Genomic DNA, 7,664 nt, shown 5'->3' with positions numbered 1-7,664 from the left:
ATTAATCCTCAAAAATACAACTTGCCTAATAATTCTGCACTCCCTGTATTAAATATTTGGCTGTAGCAGAAGGCAGTTTGTTCGCCGAAGGGCTGGAGAGTGGTACAAGAATGAGTGTCTGCAGGCAACAGTGAAGCAAGGTGGAGGTTCCTTGCAAGTTTGGGGCTGCATTTCTGTAAATGGAGTTGAGGATTTGATCAGAATTAATGGTCTCCTCAATGCTGAGAGGTACAGGCAGATACATACCCATCATGCAGTACCATCAGGGAGGCATCAAATTGGCCCCAAATGTATTCTGCAGTATGACAACAACCCCAAACATAAAGCCTAAGTCATTAAGAACTATCCAGTAAAATGAAGAACACAGAGTCCTGGAAGTACACAGTGTGTGTATGTATATATCTATAAATGTATGTGTGCAAATACAAATTTACACATAAATACGCATGCAAATATATATATATTTAGCTCCCCCCAGTGAAACACCTTGACATTTACCAGATCCCTTTTTCACACATTTTTTTATTAAGACTTAGGGGCATATTTATCAAGCTCTAAAGACCGCTGCTCCATAACTTGTCCGCCTGCTCTGAGGCGGCGGACAGAAATCACCTGTCACCCCCTGCTAGCGACCGATTGGCCGCGACTCTGCAGGAGACGGTATTGCACCAGCAGTTCGCAAGAACTGCTGGTGCAATGATAAATGCTGAGAGCGTATGCTGTCTGCATTTATCGATGTGCAGCGGACATGATCCGCAATATCGGATCATGTCCGATCGCACAATGATAATTCGGCCCCTAAGTGTTTAATACTTTATTTTAAAATGTTTTAAATGTGTTTTGTGAAACTTTTATTTTACTTCAAGTCGTGCTAATTCTTCTAGTGCTATATGTCACCATTATCCACATGATTAAACAAGGGTTTCCATACAATCTGTTAGAAAAGCTTTTTCGAATTCAAGCCTGTTTTTTGCACCGGTTTTGTAATAATTTGTGATACCTCGCTGATAAAACCTTTTAGATACTTTGCATCAAGTGTTTCAATAAATCAGAAAACACTTTTTCTCCCAGTTTTCAAATGATTTGTAGATTTATCTAATTAAGTGCCTTGCAAATGGCTTGTTTAGCACACCATGTCTTTGATATTTTTTTACATTTAAAAGATCTCAAATGCCAATAACTTTAAAGTGTTAAATTGATAAGTTTCATTTGACCTGTCAGCATTTTAGAGGAAGACCAAGAATTGTCTATACAAGTTGCAGCTGTTGTGGGGCCTATGCTATGGCAGCTTGGAAGATGTGATCTGCATTTCTGCTTGTAATTAAGCTATATGATTTTAAAACTAAGAAGCCAGTGAAGGGTAATGCATATACCAAATGCCCTGCACTTGTGACGCTTTCTGATATTTTGAGTGGCAGTCATTATAATTAGTAGTAATGAAGAATTTGATGGAAGCTATGTGCTGTGGAGTATATTACACATTTGGAGGATGCAGTCATTACTATTCCATAGTGATTCAAAAATAGTTTTTCCTGGTGATATAACTTCTTACCCTATAGCAGTATTTCTGTGTGTTATCAGCTTAATAGGGAAACTCTGGATTTGCATTACTGTAGCAGAAGTATATTGTTGTATATTGTTTTGAATGTCTATATGTTAACATTAAAGTGACCCAAATTAACCTTTCTTTTTTAACAGAATATTTTTTATGAGCTGTAGAAATTGAGTATCAAGCAGTTTCTTCAAATACTTGGGTCCGAATGATCTAAAGATATCTGGGCTTGTGAGATTTTCTAAGCCGTCACACTAGCACTATGAATCCCTGTCTTAATTACCTAAAGGCTATTTTTATCTTTCCATCTTTTAAGTATGTAAAGACAATGGCCTCTAGTTATCAAGGTCTGGCGGACCTGATCCGACAGAGCGGATCAGGTCCGACAGAAATCGCTGAATACGGAGAGCTGCTGGTGCAACGCCGCCCCCTGCAGACTCGCGGCCAATGGGCCGCCAGCAGGGGGGTGTCAATCAACCCGATCGTACTCGATCGGGTTGATTTCCAGCGATGTGTGTCCGCCTGCTCAGAGCAGGCGGACAGGTTATGGAGCAGCGGTCTTTGTGACCGCAGCTTCATAACTGCTGTTTCTGGCGAGTCTGCAGGCCGATTTATCAACCGTATGGAGCTTGATGCCCCTTGTTTCCGGCCAGCCTTCAGGCTCGCCGGAAACAGAAGTTATGAAGTGGTCTAAAGACAGCTGCTCCATAACTTGTCTGCCTGCTATGAGGCGGCGGACAGAAATCAACCCGATTGAATACGATAGGGTTGATTGACACCCCCTGCTAGCGGACGATTGGTTGCAAATCTGCAGGGGGCGGCATTGCACCAGCAGTTCACAAGAATTGCTGGTGCAATGATAAATGCTGACAGCGTATGCATTTATCAATGTGCAGCGGGCGTGATACGCTACATTGTATCATGTCTGCTCGCACTATGTTAAATATACCCCAATGCATTCATTACAAGGGCTCACAATTTTTTTTATTTAAAATGTATTCAAAATAAATAAATTAACTATTGAAATAAGAATATACAGTATAAATTTGTATTGTTTATTCCCATTAAAACTTGCAAATTGTTTTGCAAAATTAAATTTTATGGAAAAATTTAAATTCATATTAAATAGATGCACAGTAAAAATCTTAATACAGTTACACCGCACATGCAAGAAACAAAAAAACTATGAAATTCATATTTATAATACGAAATTTAAAGTGTATTTTTTTCTAAATTGTAAAATAAGTTCCCCAGCCTCTGCTGTGGACTGAACAGAAGCTTTATTATTATCATTATTTATTTGTATTAGCATTCCATGCGCGTAAAATACATTTCTCCTCCAAGTCTGGCATATTTTCTAAAGTTTTCCCTTTGTTGATCTTGTTGTTTTCTCACAAAATTAAAGGTGGTGAGATTGTGTAAATATATGCAAAACACTTATTACCCTAATAGAAAACACAAAAATAGAGGTGATTGTAAGAAACTATACGCTAAAAGCAGATTAATCTGATTTGTATTGGCTGCAGGATTTAATTTTTCAGTGCGCCCTGGCTCCCTGCTAACTTTTCTCTCCCCAGCAAAGATTCCCTTTCCAGTGAGCTCTGTTACTTTTAAGGGAGACATTTCACAGGGACAGCCCCTTTTTCCAGAAAATTCTCTGAGGGCAGCCCATTGTGAGGGTTATCAAGGTTTTTTTTTCCTTGTTTTTTTGTTTTGTTTTTTAGTAAGGTTTAACCCTTTAAGGGCTAGATTACGAGTGGTGCACGAGCGATAAGTGATATTTTGCAGCCCTTTCCGCACGACAAAAATAGTAATATGATTTTAAGTAAACATGTTCACTTGAGTACAATCAAATTTAACGCACTTCAGAGTTCTAGTTAACTGTTATGTGAGACAAAAAAGTTGCACAAAAAACATCAAAAATACATTTAACACTCATATTAACACAATGGGATAACGGATGCATTTTCCCATATGGTATAGGTGCCCCTGGTATTATTTCTTTTGGGCAATCGTAAATTCTATGGGGCGGAAGGTTCTCAGCCTCTTTCAGATCGAATACCTCTGAGAAATCCATATAGTGTAGAGGTAAGGAATCTACTACAGTCAGTAGGGATGTATGTGAAAAACAAGTAGTTTTACAAAAATTAGTAGAGAATGTAATTTTATTTGATGACCAATCTATATCTGGGTTGTGTTTTATAAGCCAAGGATACCCAAGTATGAGTGAGTGTATGAAAGATGGTATAATGTCAAAAGATAGGTATTCTTTATGACCTGTAGGAAAAGATATCAATAGCGGTATCGTGTTATGTGTGATTGGACCATTCAGGATATAGGATCCGTCAATAACTCTAATGGGTAACAGTGTTTGCTTTTTCACACATGGTATTTTATTTTGTTTAACAAAATTTTCATCAATAAACAACCCAAATGCACCGGAGTCAATCATTGCTTCGGACTGGATTAGAAGTTGATCCCACTGTAAGGAGAGATTACAGGAGCAGTGAGTCTTTAAAGAATTAGTATTACAAATTTGAGAAAAGGAAAATGTCTAACCCTTGCTTTGACGTATAAATAAGGGACAAGCAGAAACTGAATGTTCATGACTTGCACAATATAGGCATAATTTTGACAAATGTCTTTGTGTTTTCTCCTCTTGACTTAAGGGGCCTCTTATAGTTCCTACCTCCATAGGTGTCTCAGTGTTATTGTTTTTAGAATAATTGTACATTGTTACTCTTTTCTGGGTGTGATCTTCGACCAATTTTTCAGCTTTCCTCTCATGTAACCTTCTATCTATGGAGATGCTTAGTTTCATTAAAGTCTCCAGAGTTTCAGGCATTTCTATTCTAGAGAGTTTGTCTTTTAATGCCTCAGATAAGCCAATACGAAACTGATTTTTTAAGCTTAAGGCATTCCAACCTGAATCTGTGGCCCACATTTGAAATTCAGAGATATAATCCTCAACTTATCTTTTACCCTGTCTAAGGGTTCTGAGTTTAGTGTCTGCAGTTAGTTGTTTATTAGTATCATCATACAGGGAGTGCAGAATTATTAGGCAAGTTGTATTTTTGAGGATTAATTTTATTATTGAACAACAACCATGTTCTCAATGAACCCAAAAAACTCATTAATATCAAAGCTGAATAGTTTTGGAAGTAGTTTTTAGTTTGTTTTTAGTTATAGCTATTTTAGGGGGATATCTGTGTGTGCAGGTGACTATTACTGTGCATAATTATTAGGCAACTTAACAAAAAACAAATATATACCCATTTCAATTATTTATTTTTACCAGTGAAACCAATATAACATCTCAACATTCACAAATATACATTTCTGACATTCAAAAACAAAACAAAAACAAATCAGTGACCAATATAGCCATCTTTCTTTGCAAGGATACTCAAAAGCCTGCCATCCATGGATTCTGTCAGTGTTTTGATCTGTTCACCATCAACATTGTGTGCAGCAGCAACCACAGCCTCCCAGACACTGTTCAGAGAGGTGTACTGTTTTCCCTCCTTGTAAATCTCACATTTGATGATGGACCACAGGTTCTCAATGGGGTTCAGATCAGGTGAACAAGGAGACCATGTCATTAGATTTTCTTCTTTTATACCCTTTCTTGCCAGCCACGCTGTGGAGTACTTGGACGCGTGTGATGGAGCATTGTCCTGCATGAAAATCATGTTTTTCTTGAAGGATGCAGACTTCTTCCTGTACCACTGCTTGAAGAAGGTGTCTTCCAGAAACTGGCAGTAGGACTGGGAGTTGAGCTTGACTCCATCCTCAACCCGAAAAGGCCCCACAAGCTCATCTTTGATGATACCAGCCCAAACCAGTACTCCACCTCCACCTTGCTAGCGTCTGAGTCGGCCTGGAGCTCTCTGCCCTTTACCAATCCAGCCACGGGCCCATCCATCTGGCCCATCAAAACTCACTCTCATTTCATCAGTCCATAAAACCTTAGAAAAATCAGTCTTGAGATATTTCTTGGCCCAGTCTTGACGTTTCAGCTTGTGCGTCTTGTTCAGTGGTGGTCGTCTTTCAGCCTTTCTTACCTTGGCCATGTCTCTGAGTATTGCACACCTTGTGCTTTTGGGCACTCCAGTGATGTTGCAGCTCTGAAATATGGCCAAACTGGTGGCAAGTAGCATCTTGGCAGCTGCACGATTGACTTTTCTCAGTTCATGGGCAGTTATTTTGCGCCTTGGGTTTTCCACACGCTTTTTGCGACCCTGTTGACTATTTTGAATGAAACGCTTGATTGTTCGATGATCACGCTTCAGAAGCTTTGCAATTTTAAGAGTGCTGCATCCCTCTGCAAGATATCTCACTATTTTTGACTTTTCTGAGCCTGTCAAGTCCTTCTTTTGACCCATTTTGCCAAAGGAAAGGAAGTTGCCTAATAATTATGCACACCTGATATAGGGTGTTGATGTCATTAGACCACACCCCTTCTCATTACAGAGATGCACATCACCTAATATGCTTAATTTGTAGTAGGCTTTCGAGCCTATACAGCTTGGAGTAAGACAACATGCATAAAGAGGATGATGTGGTCAAAATACTAATTTGCCTAATAATTCTGCACTCCCTGTATAGTGTAGCCATGGTTGTAAAAATCTCATCCACAGAATTAAGAATGGCATGATTGGTTTCATAAAACCTGTTTGCCCAAATCCTTGGCTCTACTTTTAAAAAGGAAATAATTGTGCATACTTTAGTTCTGTCATTAGTATAAGTTTTAGGTTTCATTGCAAGGTACATCAAACAGGCTGTTCTAAACTATCTGAAGTCTGATCTATGATTAACTAAAGGTTCAGGAGTTTCTGAATTTTTCGCATTATTACATCATTTAATACCCCTTTTAGAATGTCATTTTCTTTCTTTAAGTCAGTTAACCCTTGAGCTAATATATCAATTTTCTGATTTAGGGTGGTAATATGGCTTGACATATCAAGTGGGTCCATGTTAGACAGCAGAAAATTCTAAAGAGAGAGAACAAAAATATATCTTTTTTTTTTTTTTTTTAAGGCTTGATTATACTGCAATGTCTGAATAGCATTGTGCTATTGACTTGCCTAGAACTATAATACAGGTTATAATACAACAATGAAATGAAGTTCAGAGTTGAAGTAAAACTGAGCAGTTGCTGTAGCTTTAAATTTTGTAACAAACTTGCTGTAAACTTAAAGCAATGAGTTAAGATTACTAATATATGACTAGATTACCAGTTTTTGTCGGTAAGGCTTATGGTGCTAACGCACAGTTTATGCTCACCTAAAAACAACGCTGGTATTACAGGTTTTTTTTAAACCCGGCGTTAAACGCAGAAAAGTGAGCGGAGAGCAAAATTTAGCTCTACATCTCACCTCAATACCAGCGTTGCTTACGGTAGCGGTGAGCTGGCTAAACGTGCTCGTGTACGATTTCCCCATAGGGATCAATGGGGCAGATTCGGCTGAAAAAAACCCTAACACCTGCAAAAAAGCAGCGTTCAGCTCCTAACGCAGCCCCATTGATTCCTATGGGAAATACATTTTACACTCTAACATGAACCCCGAGTCTAAACACCCCTAATCTTACACTTATTAACCCCTAATCTGCTGCCCCCGACATCGCCAACACCTGCATTATATTATTAACCCCTAATCTGCCGCTCCGGACACCGTCGCAACCTACATTATACTTCTGAACCCCTAATCTGCTGCCCCCGACATCGCCGACACCTACATTATAGTTATTAACCCCTATTCTGCTGCCCCAATGTCGTCGCAACCTACCTAAAATTATTAACCCCTAATCTGCCGCCCCCAACGTCGCCGGCACTATAATAAAGTTATTAACCCCTAAATCTAAGTCTAACCCTAACCCTAATAACCCCTAACTTAAATATAATTTATATACATCTAAATAAAATTAATAGTATTAAATAAATTATTCCTATCTAAAACTAAATACTTACCTGTAAAATAAACCCTAAGATAGCTACAATATAACTAATAATTACATTGTAGCTATCTCAGGGTTTATTTTTATTTTTCAGGCAACTTTGTATTTATTTTAACAAGGTACAATAGTTATTAAATAGTTATTAACTATTTAA

This window comes from Bombina bombina, chromosome 3 (assembly GCF_027579735.1).
Source record: "Bombina bombina isolate aBomBom1 chromosome 3, aBomBom1.pri, whole genome shotgun sequence".
Lineage (NCBI taxonomy): Eukaryota > Metazoa > Chordata > Amphibia > Anura > Bombinatoridae > Bombina > Bombina bombina.
This window is presented reverse-complemented; position numbering follows the sequence as displayed.